We start from the raw sequence: 19,527 nt of genomic DNA, 5'->3' as shown, positions 1-19,527 counted from the left end.
GCTGCGGGGGATGCCCGGGCCTGCCCTCCGTGGCGGTTTCCCAAAAGCCGGATAGCATCTTGCCGCTTGCCTGGGCAAAAGCATACCGGGCTTTTCTGCCTCAACCACGGGCAGGGGGGTTGCGACCTCTCTAATGACAACGGCGTTTCTTTCCGTCAAACTACCTCTGCAAATTTCGAAGATCTTCCGTCTCGCTCTTTAGAAGTTAGACTTCACCTGAGGTTTCCCAGTTTAGAAGGGAGAATTTTTAGTCCCTTCTCACCAGAGCAAGAACTTTTCTTTGTTAGATTTACAGAGTTTTTAATGGTGGAAAGTAATTTTGGAGATGTCAGAGAATAAATGACGTTGAAGAGTTTTTAAAGGAAAATAAGAATGCAAGGTGAGAGAGATTAGATGAGACTTCCTTCATTGTCCAGTGATTGGGACTTCGCCTAACAATGCTGGGGTGCAGTTTCGATCCTTGGTCGGGGAGCTAGGATTCCACATGCTTCGTGGCCACTTCCTTGCATAACAGAGATGAAAGTGCAGTAATCTTATCGAGTAATAACGGGTTAAGCAGGAGGAGGTTGGCTTTGCCTGAAGACTAGAATTGGTGAAAGGACTGAGAGAAGATCTAACAGATTTCGTTTTGCTTTTTTGCATATATTATTAAGATAATTTTTATGGGGAGATCGTTAACTTTGTAGCATCAATTCTTTCATCTTGTTCGCTTCTTTTCCATCTTGTCAACTTCCTAATAATTGCCAACAGTACAATTCCTTATTAAACCTTATACCTGTTTACTGCAGGTGACAGGGGGATAGAAGTGAAATTTTGAATCTGTGGGAAAAGGCACAGTGGCCAGAAGACTCTAGTCGCCATAGAGGTCAACTTAACTGGAATCTTCAGGAAAAAAAAAGGAATGATAGAAAGGGTTTTGTTTTCCTAGATTGACACGAAATGCTGAATCTGTTGTAAATCAGTTACAAATTATTTTTCTGTTGTGAAATCAAGTGAAAATACATAATTAAAACCATTCAGATGAATAAAACTTTGAGATAAGCTTTTGAAAACACTTTTTCAACAAGGTAATTAAGAGATAATCCCAATTTTGTCATTCAAAACAGAAAAATAGAAAAAATTCACTTAGCACATTTTCCCTCTTTATTGAATTACTAAATTGTATCCCTGTCTATGGGGTCGCAAAGAGTGGGACACGACTGAGCAACTTCACTTTCACTTTATGGGGTCGCACAGAGTCCAACACGACTGAAGCGACTTAGCAGCAGCAACAGCAGCCGCTCAGCTGGTAAAGAATCCACCTGCAATGCAGGAGACCCCGGTTCCATTCCTGGGTAGGGAAGATCCCCTGGAGAAAGGATAGGCTACCCACTCCATTATTCTTGGGCTTCCCTGGTGGCTCAGCTGGTGAAGAATTTGCCTACAATGCGGGAGACCTGGCTTCTATCCCTAGGTTGGGAAGATTCCCTGGAGAAGGGAAAGGCTACCCACTCCAGTATTCTGGCCTGGAGAATTCCTGGGTTACAAACAGTTGCACACCACTGACCAACTTTCACTTCACCTTTAGTGTCAAATGTAGCAAGTTTTGCTTTGCCTTTCAATTACCTAATATAGTTGACTTCCTATCTCTGATTCGCTTAACTCTAGGTTTTAAAATGTCATAAGGTCTTAAGGAAATGATTATGAAGTGTTGAAAAATCCACTTCATAATGCAATGTATCAACAGAATCATGAGAGCATCGTATATATTTATTTTTAAATTGAACTTTCTGTTGTTTTTTTATGAATTTCTAAGTTGTGTGGTTGTAAGCACCAATGCTTACATCACCAAGTTGCCCACTTAATCAGTAGGGAATTGTTTAATTGCATTTAGAGTTAATGAGAGAAATTGCCTTTTTATAAAAGCTGCTTTGTGTGTGTCTCTGTACTTACACGACTATTTTTTAAGTGTTTTTAAGTACAGAAGGATTTTTGTACACTGATTAGAATACCGTTTTAGAAGTTGGGATTCTCTTCTGTTAATGGTAAGAAACTGCAATACAAGAATGAAATATACAAGCTTTCTCTTTATTCTGTTGTGAGAATGATAGCTTCTGAGTTTTCTCTCTTCCTTAGAACCGTCCTCAACTTTATCAATATTCTATATTGTCTCTTAGAGTAGTTTTTTCTTTTTAACTTTTAAACTTGAATTCACCTGTTTTAAGAACAACCACTTGGTCCACTGTTTTCTTTAATAGTTTTTCTTACCCTTATATTTACGTGATATGCAAAATCTCCATATATTGTATCTAGGTCTGTTTCTGGACTTCCTTCATTTTTTGTTGATCTATTTGTCTATAGCTGTGCTGTTACCATACTGTTTTAATTATTTAACTTTATCCTATTTTCATATATATAATAACAAAACTTTCTCATTTGGATATTTTTATATATCTTCTCTTCCAGGTGAATTTTAGAACGTTTTGTCAAATTACATGAAACAGTCTATTGGAATTTGAATTAAGAATGCACTTAATTTGTGAAGCAAATGACATCTTTGCAATATTAGTTCTTAGCCTTAGTCAGATACTTTATATACCTGATCTAACTTACTCCTTACATACCACATAATGTGAGCATTGGTTGGCTTCATCTTAAGGATAATGAAACTGAAGCTCAGTGCTGCCAAGTAACTTAACCCAGTGCCAAATAGCTACTAAGTATTGGAGTTAGGATTTGAAAACAGATCTGATTTTAAAGGTTGTACCATTTTCTTTGATTCAGGAGACCCCTAAAGATGGGAAGAATTGTGTAAATAATATATTCTGTAGATGAGTATATCAGAGCAACTGTGCTCTTAATTCAGTTAATGGTTTTGAATGTCTTTTCACTTACCCAGCCCTTACATCTATGCTGTCTTACTTAACCCTAATGTAGAATTTACTATTGCTCTTCTATTTCCATTATTATTTATAATATAGAAATAGTATATTACTTTTTTCTAATATAGAAACACTATATTATTTCTATTTCTAATATAATTATTTCTATTTCTAATGTAGTTATTTTCTATTTCTAATAGAATTATTTTCTATTTCTAGTATGTCTTCACATGAAGACACTGAACCCAGAGATTTTAAATAACTTTCCAAAGATCATACAACATCAAAGAGAATAGTTGTTCAAACCAGCATCTCTTGCGTCTCCTGCACTGGTAGGTGATTCTTTAGCACTGACCCATCTGGGAAGCCCTGTCATCCCACTAGAATTCTTCTTTCTCCCCATCTTCACCTTGCTTCATTCTCCCGCCTTTTTCTGTCTACAAAACTCCAATCCCAAAGCCTTCATCCCTGCCTCCCTCTCCCATTGCAATGACACAGAGACCAAAAATCTAGCGGTTTTACTAATCACAAGGTAGGGGTCTAGAAGTAAATATGTCTTCTTGATGCTGGAATTATAGTAGCAGAGGATGTTGCAAGTTGAAACTGAGGTCATTGTCTAATATTTTAAAATGATGTTATAAAGAGCCTTCATTAGTCCACTTAGCCTGCCATAACAAAACATAACATGCTAGGTGGCTCTGGTCTTGTTCAGTTCAGTTCAGTTCAGTCGCTCAGTCGTGTCCGACTCTTTGCGACCCCATGAATCGCAGCACACCAGGCCTGCCTGTCCATCACCAACTCCCAGAGTTCACTCAGACTCACGCCCATCGAGTCAGTGATGCCATCCAGACATCTCATCCTCTGTTGTCCCCTTCTCCTCCTGCCCCCGATCCCTCTCAGCATCAGAGTCTTTTCCAATGAGTCAACTCTTCACATGAGGTGGCCCAAGTACTGGAGTTTCAGCTTTAGCATCTTTCCTTCCAAAGAAATCCCAGGGCCGATCTCCTTCAGAATGGACTGGTTGGATCTCCTTGCAGTCCAAGGGACTCTCAAGAGTCTTCTCCAACACCACAGTTCAAAAGCATCAATTCTTCGGTGCTCAGCCTTCTTCACAGTCCAACTCTCACATCCATACATGACTACTGGAAAAACCATAGCCTTGACTAGACGGACCTTAGTCAGCAAAGTAATGTCTCTGCTTTTGAATATGCTCTCTAGGTTGGTCATAACTTTCCTTTCAAGGAGTAAGCATCTTTTAATTTCATGGCTGCAGTCACCATCTGCAGTGATTTTGGAGCCCAAAAAATACAGTCTGACACTGTTTCCACTGTTTCCCCATCTATTTCCCATGAAGTGATGGGACCAGATGCCATGATCTTTGTTTTCTGAATGTTGAGCTTTAAGCCAACTTTTTCCCTCTTCTCTTTCACTTTCATCAAGAGGCTTTTGAGTTCCTTTTCACTTTCTGCCATAAGGGTAGTGTCATCTGCGTATCTGAGGTTATTGATATTTCTCCCGACAATCTGGATTCCAGCTTGTGTTTCTTGCAGTCCAGCGTTTCTCATGATGTACTCTGCATAGAAGTTAAATAAGCAGGGTGACAATATATAGCCTTGACGTTCTCCTTTTCCTATTTGGAACCAGTCTATTGTTCCATGTCTAGTTTTAACTGATGTTTCCTGACCTGCATACAGATTTCTCAAGAGGCTGGTCAGGTGGTCTGGTAGGCTTCACTTATCCTTAATTATAGGGCTTCCCTCATGGCTTAGCAGTAAAGAATCTGCCTGCCAATGCAGGAGACTCAGGTTCCATCCCTGATCGAGGAGGATCCCCTGGAGAAGGAAATGGCAACCCACTCCAGTATTCTTGCCTGGAAGATCCCATGGACAAGAACCCTGGTGGGCTACAGTCCATGGGATCGCAGAAGAGTCAGGCATGACTTAGTGACTAAACAACAACAAACAAAATTATCTTTTAATAGGCCCTGTCTCCAAATACAATCACATTGAGAGTTAGGTCCTCAAAATATGAATTGAGGGGAACACATTTAGTCTATAACAGTGCTTACAGGTTCTGTATTCCCACAGTGTTTATTATTAACTGTATCAAAAGATACATTCTGAGTTAAATAGTCCTTTTTAGCTAACCTGGGAATTTAACTGTTCCTGGTACTGGTAATCTTTATAATACTGTTCCCAACTGAAACATAATCAGTTAAAAACTGGGGATTTACATACAAAACGTGATTTTTAAAACTTGAGATTTACTAATCCGTGAATTAGAGGTAATGATCTATGAATAGCAACAGTCCAAAAACTAAAGTACAAGGGAACAAGATCCAGCATATAAGCAGTAATCTGGGTAATGAAATTATGCACCACTTGAATTTCCTCTTTGTGCCCTTTGGTATGAAAAAAAAGTATGTCATGTGAGTGTGTGTGTGCCTGTGTATCACTTTTGTAATAGAAGAAATGGTTTAATTGTAAACAATATAAATTAAAGATTAATCTCTACATACAGTGTTCCACGTTAATTTTCAACTTAGAGTTGTTAATGTCCCTGTTTCTCCGTACATTTCCCTCTCTAACGTAAAGAGAATCGACGATTACAGCGTATCTTAGGAAGGCCCCGTCATGTCTTCAGAGTTATTTTCCCCAAGCTGCCGACCCCATTCACATCCTGATGCACAGACAATGGCAGTTATGTCATAACTGCTGTCTCACTGACAAGGATCATATGAAACATCCCAAGTTTTGAAGTTGAAATAGGAAAAAAAGATGTGCTCTTGAAGCAGTGAGATATGGTGCGATCAGCCTTCCCTGTCTATGGATTCCACATCCTTGGACTCAACCAACCTTAGGTCACAAATATTCAGGGAAACAATTCCAGGAAGTTCCAAAAAGCAAAGGTTGAATTTGCTGCCCACCAGCAGCTATTTATATATAATTTACATGAGATTTATATGTCATTTACATGAGCTATTTGTATATCATATTAGGTGTTATAAGTAGCCTAGAGATTATTTTAAATGTACAGGAGGCTATACACAGATTATATGCAGATACCACACAATTTGACATAAAGGGCCTGAATACTCATGGATTTTGGTGTCCACAAAGAGCCCTGTAACCAATCCCCTGTGGATACTGAGGGAGGTCTGTACTTGCTTTTTAAAGCATTTCCCCTTCTTTTTTCCTCCCTATGAGCACTATTTGTAATTTTTAATATTTAAAAACGTACATATAGTCCCCTGCTTAGAATGATTTAACTTAGGATTTTTCGACTTTATTTTTTATCTTTTCCCAGGCTAGCAGTGTGCAATATGATACTCTCTTGTGCTGTTGAGCAGTGTCAGTGAGTCACAGGTCCTAGTCAGCCATGTGATCATGAGGGTAAACAACACAGTTCTGTACCCATAAACCCATTCTGCTTTTCACTTTCGGTACTATACTGAGTAAATTACATGATTTTATCAAGGCTCTTCGACTGAAGGGATCTGAAATGTATTTTGGGTAGCTCAAATAAGAGATGTTATTTTAGAGATCTCTGAATCCTCAGCTGGGCCTTGTATGCATATTTCAGTCCTTGGAAAATGCGGTCTTGGTGTTTTTCTGTTCATCTGTGGGGCCTCATGGTATCTTTCATCTCTGTGTTCTTGTCTTCTCAATCTCAGTTTACTTGTCTCTTCATATCTCGTCTTGCATGTTGTCCAACTTGTTTTAACTACCTATCAGTTTCCGGGCCCTCTCGATGTCAGTAAAGAATCCGCCTGCAATGCAGGAGACCCTGGTTCATTCCTGGGTCGGGAGGATCCCCTGGAGAAGGGATAGGCTACCCACTCCAGTATTCTTGGGCTTCCCTTATGGTTCAGCTGGTAAGGAATCTGCCTGCAATGTGGGAGACCTGGGTTCGACCCCTAGTTTGGAAAGATTCCCCTGGAGAAGGGAAAGGCTACCCATTCCAGTATTCTGGCCTGGAGAATTCCATGGACTGTATAGTGCATGGGGTCCCAAAGAGTCGGACAAGACTGAGCGACTTTCACTTTCACTCAGTGTCTGTAAGTTTAAATTTTTTAGACAGGTAGTTAGCCAGCCAGCACTGTAATTAGCTCTTCCCAAAAGTATGGAATATGCCTGCCCCTTCTGTGGTATGTTGGGAGTTGGAGCCAACTAGAAACAATAGGCATGTTTAATATATATAATTTGTATTATAATCTGTTTATAACTGTAGGAGTGGGAAAGGGGGCATTCTGAGGGGAAAGAATTATGTGACATATATGAAAATCTAATTGTCAAATCACAAATATTCTTTTAAAAGGAATAACATGATCAATGGTTAAATGACTGTATTAGACTGTATATATTATTTTTTCTTCTACTAAAAATATGAGTGTAAAATTTTTTATCCACTTTTTTCAAATATTAGTCCCCAAAATAGTGCTTAGAAAGCAGTCAATATAATTAATTAATATATTTTACCTTATCTTTTCAGTTAATAGTTTAAATCAGCAAGTATCCGATATGAAGCTATTATACTGACTACTATGAGTAATTTTAAAATAGTTATAGATATTAAAAAAAAGGAAGGGGATTGTGTAGATCTGCATTCAAGGAGTTTATAACAGAAAACAAGGTAAGAAAGATATATATATGAGTAGAGTTAGTATTTTGTAAGTAAAAAGAAGGTACCTTTTACTCCTAGGATGTGACAGTGATAAATCCTATTCTCTAATGTATTTTCTAATCCTTAGGCCACTTGCCCCAGGTCTTTAGTTAAAACAATGGTTGTTTGGAATATTAAAGAAAAAAGGATTGTCTTTGTTTGCTGATCTCTTTCCATCAAGTTATCACATTAATTGTTTTATGAGTCTTGTCACAGTAGCAATATTATAAACTGGTAGATCTCCTTTTCTTTTAACTTATAACCTGTGACATTCAGCATGTGCCCTAAATAAAGTCCAGAAATTTAAAAGATTTAACAGCTCTTCTGCAAGCCTTTTCCAGTTTAACCCGTACTACTTACCCTTTGAATGCTTTTGTTTCCCACTTTTCCTGTTTTGACTACTAATACACTATATTAGCCTGTTAGGCTTAGTGTTCCTGTCAGGCCTGTTAAAGAATCATATAGTTTCTGCCACTGTGGTGGTTCTCCCTGAGTTCAGAGTGAACAAGCAGACAGTCCCTGAGTGTGTGTCCTAGGCCTTCATCCTTAATAAGCATTTTGACTTTGGTGTGTATTAAATAAATGCTGACTTAATAAAGGGCATCAGTATAACCAGTCTCTTTTTATGGCTATGTATATCCCAGTTGTTGTGGTGTTATATGCATTTGTAAAATGTTATTTTCATAAGTATATCAAAGGAGATATTCATTTATGTAAAATGTGGTGAATGCATCTATATCCACTCCTGACAGTGTAAACACTAGTTTCAGAAATATTAGGGGCTGCAAGAAACTTGCATGTGTTCATCTTTTGTGATCTTGTGCAGAATTCTTTTGTAATATCTTTGTGACTGTATTCAAAAAAGGGAGTAGTATACAAACGTGTGGAAAGTGGATGTAAAACTATTCATGGTATTGCCTCCCTGTGTATCTTTTTTTTTTCCTCAAGAGGTTTACTTTTATTTTTTATTTTTTTATTTTTTTTTTTACTTTACAATATTGTATTGGTTTTGCCATATATCAGCATGAATCCGCCACAGGTGTACACATGTTCCCAATCCTGAATCCCTCTCCCACCTCCCTCCCATCCCATCCCTCTGGGTCATCCCAGTGCACCAGCCCCAAGCATCCTGTATCCTGCATCAAACCTAGACTGGCGATTCGTTTCCTATATGATACTATACATGTTTCAATGCCATTCTCCCAAATCATCACACCCTCTCCCTCTCCCACAGAGTCCAAAAGACTGTTCTATACATCTGTGTCTTTTTTGCTGTCTCGCATACAGGGTTATTGTTACCATCTTTCTAAATTCCATATATATGCATTAGTATACTGTATTGGTGTTTTTCTTTCTGGCTTACTTCACTCTGTATAATTGGCTCCAGTTTCATCCACCTCATTAGAACTGATTCAAATGTATTCTTTTTAATGGCTGAGTAATACTCCATTGTGTATATGTACCACAGCTTTCTTATCCATTCATCTGCTGATGGACATCTAGGTTGCTTCCATGTCCTGGCTATTATAAACAGTGCTGCGATGAACATTGGGGTACATGTGTCTCTTTCAATTCTGGTTTCCTTGGTGTGTATGCCCAGCAGTGGGATTGCTGGGTCATAAGGCAGTTCTATTTCCAGTTGTTTAAGGAATCTCCACACTGTTCTCCATAGTGGCTGTACTAGTTTGCATTCCCACCAACAGTGTAAGAGGGTTCCCTTTTCTCCACACCCTCTCCAGCATTTCTTGCTTGTAGACTTATAGATCGCAGCCATTCTAACTGGTGTGATATGGTACCTCATTGTGGTTTTGATTTGCATTTCTCTGATAATGAGTGATGTTGAGCATCTTTTCATGTGTTTGTTAGCCATCTGTATGTCTTCTTTGGAGAAATGTGTATTTAGTTCTTTAGCCTGTTTTTTGATTGGGTCGTTTATTTTTCTGGAATTGAGCTGCAGGAGTTGCTTGTATATTTTTGAGAATAGCTGTTTGTCAGTTGCTTCATTTGCTATTATTTTCTCCCATTCCGAACACTGTCTTTTCACCTTGCTTATAGTTTCCTTTGTTGTGCAGAGCTTTTAATTTTAATTAGATCCCATTTGTTTATTTTTGCTTTTATTTCTAGTATTCTGGGAGGTGGGTCATAGAGGATCCTGCTGTGATTTATGTCGGAGTGTTTTGCCTATGTTCTCCTCTAGGAGTTTTATAGTTTCTGGTCTTACATTTAGATCTTTAATCCATTTTGGGTTTATTTTTGTGTGTGGTGTTAGAAAGTGTTCTAGTTTCATTCTCTCCCTGTGTATCTTAAGCTTTTGAGTTGGTACCAAAAAATGGTTGTATTTTACCTGTCTGTAGTCAGCATCTGGCATACATATCTCCCACATAGTAATTTTCTGTTAGACTTAGATCTTTACAGATGTAGTCACATCCAGTGTAAGTAACCCAAGTGTACTAGTCTATGAATTAGCATAAATAGTAAAACAAATTTTCCAGTTACTGAGAAAAATACCAAAAGCTGATCATAAAATCTAGTTGAATGAAAGGAGCCTTGTAGAGGGGTCGGAGCAACTGGGAGATTGGGATTGACACATATACAGTACTGATACTATGTATAAAATAGGTAATTAATGAGAATTAATGTGCAGCCCAGGGAACTCTACTTAATGCACTGTGGTGACCTGAATGGGAGGGAAGTCCAAAAGGAAGGGGCTATATGGGTAAGTATGACTGATTTATTTTGCTATACAGTAGAAACTAACATAACACTGTAAAGCAACTATACTCCAATAGAAATTAATTTAAAAATAGTAAGTTGAAAACAACCTGGAAGGAAAAAGGAGCCTTGTAATTAATCTGATGAATGTATGTGCGTTCTTTATATGTGAATGGTCCTCACAGCCAGACAGCTGCAGAATTTCTCTCCTTCCTGGTTATGCTGGTACTATTTTCTTCCTCTTCATTCCTCCCTTTCCTTTGTATTACTGTTGCTTGTATGTGTTGTGCGTTGCTATTGTCTGCTATTATTTTTCCTCTTCTGTCCCTCCTCTACTGTAACAGTCATTGGCAGAAGTTATGGGAAAAGCAAAAGAGGGAGTAAGTGAGAAATAATGAGAAGCTAGGAGGAAAATGAACTATAATAGAACCTTCATAACGTGTCTTCCATCCTATTTCAATTGATTCATGGGGATAGGGATTATGCTCTACCTATTCTTAATTACTTACTTGGATTCTTTTTCCCACTTACTTTGATTCTTTTTCTCAAGAGTCCCTAATAGTCACCATTTTCTAGGCCCTGCAACTGCTCTTCATTTCTTGGTTTCAAATATAGGCTTGATGTCCTTTTACTATATCCCAGTCTCATATTTTTATTTTCCTCAATTATGATTCTAAATGATTAGGAGCACTTACTTGGGTTTTCCCTGTTATAATGATATGATGGATATCTAACTAGGCATTGTCAATATTTACCTTACTTACTTTCTTTTTCTTTGTTCTGTTTCTAACTACTCATACTCCATTTGGATTGAAAGACTTTTGTTTTATTGACATCAATTATTATTATGCTCATGCTGCTAGGACTCACCTGTTACTCTGATTCTTAAGGTGACTTGCATCTATATCTTAGACTCACTTATGTGCTAATATTTTACCATGTAACTCTCCAAGGACAACTTTATTTGAGTAAGGGAAAGGTACCTGTTGGTAATGCATTGCATACAGCTGCTTAAAAATATGTCATATCCCATGGAAAGTTCTAACATTCATCAATAAGACTGATTTCAGAAACAGAATTTCAAAGAACATGTACGCCACCCTTTTATCCTGTTTCCTATTGTATAGAGGAGAGCCAAGCCAGGCATGTTCCAAGCAGAAATATTCTTTCTTACTGTTGAATAAAATTAAAATTGTATTTCATTATCTTTTGTTTATATGTTTGGTTTTGTAGGGTTAAAAACGTATCAGAGGTAGTTGGTGTTTAATAGGTCTCACTATAACAGTAAAACATCCTTTAGTCTCAAAAGTAGTGTTTGTAGCGTATGCCCTAAGAAAACCACAATTCTAAAATACACATATACTCCAGTGTTCACTGCAGCTCTATTTATAAGCCAGGAGATGGAAGCAACCTAAATGCCCATCGACAGATAAATGGATAAAGAAGTTGTGTTACATGTATACAGTGAAAATTACTTAGCCATAAAAAGGAATGGGAGAATGAATTTGAGTCAGTTCTAGTGAAGCAGATTATCCTAGAGCCTCTTATACAGAGTGAATAAGTCAGAAAGAGAAAAACAAATATCATATATTAAGACATATGTATGGAATTTAGAAAAATGGTAGCAGTGAACCTGTTTGCAGGGCAGCAGTGAGAGACGCAGACATCAAGAACAGACTTGTGGACACGGCGGGGAAGGAGTGGCTGGGCTGAACTGAGAGAGTAGCATGAAGCATAGATATGACCTTATGTAAAAGAGAGAGCCAGTTGGAATTTGCCCTGTAGCGCAGGGAGCTCAACCTGGTGCTCTGTGATGACCTAGAGGAGTGGGGTGGGGTTGGAGGTTTAATAGCAGGGGGACATATGTATACCTATGGCTGATTCATATTGATGTATGGTAGAAACCAGCATAACATTGTAAAGCAATTATCCCTCAATTAAAAAAAAATTTAGAAAGTGAAAAAAAAATATGTCGTATACATCTATAGTAGATAAACAGGAATATTACTGTCTAGTCCCTACATATATACATTTTCCTTCTGTTTTTCTCCCCTAGCTTTTGAGTCTTTAACTTAGCCTCTTTTCATTACATCGAGAAATTCTTTTGGTAATGTATTAAAGCCGTACTACATAAAGCGTTATGATATTCTTAAGTATTGGTGGAATCCACGTGATAATTATTTTGTCAGTGTGTTTGCTTTCTGTTTCTCCTCCCAGCCCTTTCATTGTTTCACTTTTACTGTAATTTCAGATCCTCTTTTCCTTAGTCACATAAACTGAAAATTATCATTATGAAATACACATGTTGTTATAATGATACAGTTTACCTTCATCTTCATTTAAAGTATTTATTAAGAACTTGCTATATGATGACCCTAATTAGGGTGCTGTAAAAATGAGGTACATACTGCTTCTTTCATAGACCCATTATTCTAGCATACAGAAATGTGTGTCTAAGAATACAGAGTTAATACTAAGACTGTTTAGAAATATAGACAAAAATAAGTAATGAAACGGTTGTTATGGTTTTAACAGTTACATTATTATTAAAAAGCAAGGAGAGCTTTAAAATTGCCTGTCACATAGTAAGTGATCAGTGTATGTGGATGAATGGAATAAGTTTAGTTGGTTAATGATTGAAGGGAAATTGTAGGGATTGCAATTAACAAAGACCAGGAGAAAAATCACTAAGCACAGTTAAAATTAATAAGGGACTAAAGAACCAAATTCCATCATAGTTTTTTGTAAGGAAGAAGTATCCTTTGTTAAGGACCTACTCAGTATAGAGATTGTTTAGGTTTATCACATTTAGTATTCATTTTTCACAAAAACTCTGCAACATGTACATTATTCTTATTTTACATATAAAGAAATTAAAGTTCAAATAGATAAATTGCCCAAGGTCCTAGCTAGTGAATAGTCTAGCCCAGATTTTTGAACCTCATAGGCTTATGCCGTGTACATTTTATACATATACAGTTGTCTCTATATCCTTTGGGTGTTGGATTTGTTTCCAGGATCCCAAAGATACCAAAATCTATGGATGCTAAAATCCCTCATATAATAATGGCATGGTATAGTTGGCAGAGTACATCATGCGAAATGCCAGGCTAGATGAAACACAAGCTGGAATTAAGATTGTCAGGAGAAATATCAATAATCTGAGATATGCAGATGATACCACTCTTATGGCAGAAAGCAAAGAGGAACTAAAAAGCCTCTTGATGAAAGTGAAAGAGGAGAGTGAAAAAGCTGGCTTGAAACAACATTCAAAAAATGAAGTTCATGGCCTCCAGCCCCATCACTTAATGGCAAATAGATGGGGAAACAGCGACAGACTTTATTTCTTGGGCTCCAAAATCACTGCAGGTGGTGACTGCAGCCATGAAATTAAAAGACGCCTGTTCCTTGGAAGAAAAGCTATGACCAACCCAGACAACATACCAAAAAGCAGAGACATTACTTTGCCAACAAAGGTCCATCTAGTCAAAGCTATGGTTTCTCCAGTAGTCATGTATGGATGTGAGAGTTGGACCATAAGGAAGGCTAAGTACCGAAGAATTGATGCTTTTGAACTATGGTGTTGGGGAAGACTCTTGAGAGTCCCTTGTACTGCGAGGAGATCAAACCACTCAGTCCTAAAGGAAAGTGGTCCTGAATATTCATTGGAAGGACTCCTGGTGAAGCTGAAGCTCCAATACTTTGGCCACCTGATGTGAAGAGCTGACTCATTGGAAAAGACCCTGATGCTGGGAAAGATTGAAGGCGGGAGGAGAAGGGGACGACAGAGGATGAGATGGTTGGATGGCATCCCCAACTTTGTGGACATGAGTTTAAGCAAGCTCCAGGAGATGGTGAAGGACAGGGAAGCCTGGCGTGCTGCAGTCCATGGGGTTGCAAAGAGTCAGACATGACTGAGCAGCTGAACAAGAACAGAGTTGGCCTGCCCTGTCTGCATCCACGTCTGCATGGTCAGCCAACCTGGGTCCGTCGGTTGGTTGAATCCCCAGATGTGGAAACTTCAGATACAGAGGGCCAACTTTATTTCGACAAACAACAGCTGTGATCAATAAGCATTTAAGCATCTGTTAGAGCCAGGTTACTTTCTAGGTATGTTGCATGGTTTTCCTTTAGTTCGACAATTTTCTTAAAAGAAAATTCATCCACAGATGTGTTTAGGGTGCAACAACATATAATAAAGCCAGTTTACAGTTTTTTTCTGACTGATAACTAAAGGCGTGTATTTGCTAGCAAGGCTGTGTTCTAATTACCCATAAATAATTTAAGTGATCTCTAAAGCCTGTTGCAATCATCCTTTTGTCTAATGTTGATAAAGGAGTTATATATTGATCTAACTGTTATGTCATGAAAAGTAGTCATTGGCATTTATCATCATGTTATATATATATATAGGAGTAATTTAGGAGTAATCTTGAGAAGTAACAATAAAGGGATAGAGAACAACATTACTAGAAATTATAATAACACATAGTAAACTCAAGTTTTTATTTCATATTTTCCTGAAATAGGTCATGTCCTTTGAAAGTAACTAGTTGCTCATTGACTTTTATGTGTGGTCCTGGAACTAACCATTTTTAAAATGAAGATCCCAGATTTCATATGCATCTTTAATAGTAGCTTCTAGCATAACATTACTTCTGGCTTTTATCTTGCACTTGTATCATCCAAATGCAATGACATTACAAACATTGACATTCATAATCTAGTTTTAAAAAAGCAACCATTCTCTTTCCTTCATAATTGTCAAACATTTTCAATTTTATGTTTATAAACACCAATTAGAATGAAGGCCAATAAAATTTAAATTTCTTCATCATCACTTCCTGTTTCCTTTGTGTATATATCTGCATTAAGCATTTGTGCACTTACAAATTATATTAAGTAACTTTTAGTGCACAAACATCATAAAGAATGAAAGAATACTGTCATGCATCCTGTTAGCCAAATGGGATGGTCCAAATTATTCTTGCAAAATACCCTGTGATGAAGTCCTCCATGTTGAATGGCAAACTGGGTGGGAATGCCACATTTGCTTCTTATTCTTAAAAGTGCATTGTTCACTCATTGATTTTTGAGTTTGATAAAATATATCTATGTGAATCATCTGAAATTTCATAGCCTGAGACTTAGCTTATAAAATGAATTTCACCATCACTATGGTCTATAATACTATTAGTCTCTTTACATTTGTTTTTTGAGTTGTCTGATAATTGTGAAACTCTTCTGTCAAATTTCCTCTTTTTGCCTGTATGGGTAGAAAGTGAAAAATTTAGAACTCTCAACTATGTATAATGAAAACCACCAAAAACAACAAACCCTGAAAAATAATGTCTCTATGCTTCTTGCATATTTACTTTCAAAGACATAATACTATGGGCAACACAGTAAGAAAGCTGAAGAATGATGTAGTAGTGATAATTTATTTCACTACTAGATCATCTTTTTAGATGATTCCATTCCATTTCCATATAATTTTAAAAATAATTGATTAGTAATGATTAAATAATTCACAGGATGATAAAATAACAAAGGATAAGAAAAATAAGATTCCCTAAGGTACCATAAAATATCTTCAATTTATAGAAATCACCATAATGTATCTTCAATTTATGAAAGATTCAAATAGATCCATACAGAAATTTCAAAATAGGGTGAATTTTATTCTGATTTAAAAAAAAGTAAGTTTGAGACTGCCCTGGCTGTCCAGTGGCTAAGACTCTGCGCTCCCAATGCAGGGGGTCTGGGTTTGATCCCCAGTCAGGGAACTAGAGCCTGCATGCTGCTACTAAGACCCTGTGCAGACAAATAAATTATTTTTTTAAATGTGAATCTATTTTTGTTCCTTGGAAGATTCCTAAGAATGAATAAGATTTGAAATGTCAATTCCTATAATAAAGTTGCTCAAAGAAAAAAACTCAAAAACTAAAATGAGTCTAATAGTCTTTGTGGTATACCAAGGGTTAATATAACCACATTCCTTAATTTTATTTCATAACCAAACCTGAACTAGTTTGTTTCCTTTCCTGTCTCAGGTGAAAAAGTTAAAACTTGTTTGTATTTCCTTCTCCAATTTCAGGCAGAAGGTTAGCCATTGTAATTCATTCCAAGATAACGTCTTGGCCGAATGACAGACACACCTTAACTATCAAAGCATATCTTAATATATAACAGGTTCATTTCTCTTTGCCCAATCCGGTGGAATTTTTGCACTTTTAAAAACTAGGTGGGGAAAGTGTAAGAATAGATGTATTAAAAAAAAAAAAAAAATCGTGTAGGGGTTTCCCTAGCAGTCTGGTAGTGAAGACTCTGCAGTTTCACTGCAAGGGGTGTGGGTTTGATCCGGGGTGGGTGAACTAAGATTCTATAAGCCACAAAGCACAAACTAAAGAAATAAAAAAAAGTTACAGTAATTTTTAGGAATCAAGTATAAAGTATATGATAAAAATTTGACCTTAGGGACATCACAATAGTTCATTTTGTTAGGAATAACTAACATACTAAAAATGTTTCAGTTTTTCCCATAAGAAAAGCATGGCTGTCATGTATATACCAATGTAGCAAGCATTTCACAGTGGAGCCATACTGTATGTATCATGATCTGAGAAAATTATCAAAAACCAACAAGAACTCAAGGGAATCAATAAACGACATGGGATAATGCCTACTTTTGCCTCAGTCAGACATGTTAAAAGATGTATGAAGTAAATACTGGTGAATTTCAGAGGCAAAGCCCTTCTCTTTGCTTCTTTCTAGGGATTATTGGTAGTTTGGTTTGTTTGGTTTTTTTCTGTTGGTACCTTTTTTATGGAATAAGAACCCAGACTCTTTTGTGAGTAAGATGAGAATAATACTTGCTATTTCAGATAGTAAACATCTTAGATGTGTGTGTGTGTGCTCAGTCATCCAGTCATATCCAACTCTGTGACCCCATGGACTGTGGCCTGCCAGACTCCACTGTCCATGAAATTTTCCAGGCGAGAATACTGGGGTGGGTTGCCATTTTCTTCTCCAGGGGATCTTCCTGACCTAGGGATCGAACCTGCATCTCAAGTCTCCCGCATTGACAGGCAGATTCTTCACCAGTGCACCACCTGGGAAACCCAGTTAAGCAGGTACATAATTCAAATCTATTTGTAAGTCATATTCTTGGGGGGGAAAGTTGGGAATTTTTGAAGCATTGGAAGCATTTTTGCTCTTTCTCAAAAGGGGATATTTTGGAAAAAAAGAAAAAAGTAAATGCAGTGGAAGGGTGGGAGGGGATAAGGAAGACAGCTGTGCTGCATATCAGAAACAGAGGACAACTCCAGTCAGTTCTTTAAAAGAGCAGATGAAGAGGAAGCAGGAGCAGAGAGGGAAGTGTTCACGGAGAATATAGGAACCTGGTCTGGATCTGTCCTTTAAAGGAAGGTATGTGTCTAGGCGCATCATGACCAAACTGTTGAAACCAAGATTAGGAGGAAAAACTTGAAAGTCAGAAAGAAATAACGTGTATATAAGGAACAACAACTTGAATGATTATGGTCTTAACAGATGTAATGGAGACGAGAAAACAGTGAAGCAGCATTGAAATTCACTGAAAGAAAATGAACTCAGTTCTATATCTAATGAAAATATCTTTCAAGAAGAGAGGTCAAATAAATCTACTGGCATCTTAGGCAGTATTTATATATTTGGCACACAGATGTAAAATATGGGCTCTGGAGACAGAATCTGGAATTGAGTTCAGGCTTGGACACCTTCTTATATATCTTACTGTCATATACTCTGTTAGGATAATATATAAATTACTGAATAAACATGAATAAATTAGAGAATGCTTCTTAAGCAGGTGCCTAGCATATGGTAAGTTGTTAGAACACACTAGCTATCATATATTCGTATGTGTTTTTAGAAAATGTAGCTAACCTTATGGAATTTCATATTTTCTATTTTCATCTGTTCTATTTTTTACCTTAACTGAATTTGGCTATCCTTGAAAATGGAAGAAACCACTGACAGGGTTGTGAAAGAGAAGTCATTTTTGCTGCTACTTTGACCTGTACAAAGACCATACTTAGGAAACTCTCATTTTCATAAAAAAAAAATCTTTTTATGAATAATGCTTTCCCTTTATTTTCTGCATTGCTTTCGGGAGAAATATAGGGCTTATTATTTTGATAATTGATTTTACTATGATTATTGAAGAAATTGCCCTTCAGATTACTAGGAAGATCTGCAGTTGATCCCCCAAAGTATTTTTATTTGTATAGTGTTTATAACGTTTCAGGATACTCTTTAAAATTTCCTAGTTTTTAGAAAAGTCTGAATGAACATCATATTTTCATAGTTTTATTTTAGTTTCTTTGTCATTATTTCGTATTCTTCATTTGAAGACTTCCTAGGCTTTTAGAGAGTTTTCAAGACTGTAATATCATTTAAAATATTACAGCAAATATATGATATTTTGTGTATTAAAACTATTATCATCAGTCATACCACTTTGATGTTACTTCCATATTAGTCTGCAAAAAAACTACTCTTCCTTTTTTAAAATTTCACCAATTTTCTATTTCACCTTTTTTGTGTTTCTAGTGTTAAGTGTGACACCTTTGAAGCCAAATCTGAAATAGTATCAAATCTCTATAACTTTAAGGTACTTACTAAATCTGCGCCTTGGTTTCTTCATCTCTTATGTAATGCATGTTAAACACTGTAAGATCAAAACACTTTTACAGTTATTGCATTTAAAAAGATTTAACAAGCTGTTACCATTAATTTTATTCCTTTCTGTTTATTAATCTGCCCATCATTCATTCATTCAACATGCATTTATTAAATAACAGGCTCAATTACCTATCACTATACCCAGATTTTGCCGTCTTGAATTTTATTTTGGTTATTTTGTTGATCAGGTTATTAGTATCTGTACAATTTTCACCTTAATTCCAATGAAAACAATTGGGGAATTCCCAGGCTGTTAGGACTTGGAGACCTAATATCCCACAAGCTGCATCAGTTCAGTTCAGTTGCTCAGTTGTGTCCAACTATTTGCAACCCCATGGACTGCAGCATGCCAGGTTTTCCTGTCCATCACCAATTCCATGAGCTTGCTCAAACTCATGTCCATTAAATCAGTGATGCCATGCAGCCATCTTATCCTCTGTTGTCCCCTTCTCCTCCGCTTTCAATCTTTCCCAGCATTAGGGTCTTCTCCAATGAGTCAGTTCTTCCCATCAGGTGGCCAAAGTATTGGAGTTTCAGCATCAGTCCTTCCAATGAATATTCAGGACCA

The 19,527-nt window shown here is 37.0% G+C and overlaps 1 protein-coding gene across 4 annotated transcripts in view; it reads left to right on the top strand.

Annotated features, from left to right (window-relative positions):
• POLK (DNA polymerase kappa) overlaps nucleotides 1–19,527 on the top strand; it is an 83,026-nt gene that overhangs the window by 282 nt on the left and 63,217 nt on the right. The window lies entirely within an intron of this gene.

Source organism: Capra hircus, chromosome 10, assembly GCF_001704415.2.
Source record: "Capra hircus breed San Clemente chromosome 10, ASM170441v1, whole genome shotgun sequence".
NCBI lineage: Eukaryota > Metazoa > Chordata > Mammalia > Artiodactyla > Bovidae > Capra > Capra hircus.
Note: the sequence above shows the minus strand (reverse complement) of the source record. Positions and strands in the feature narration are given on the sequence as shown.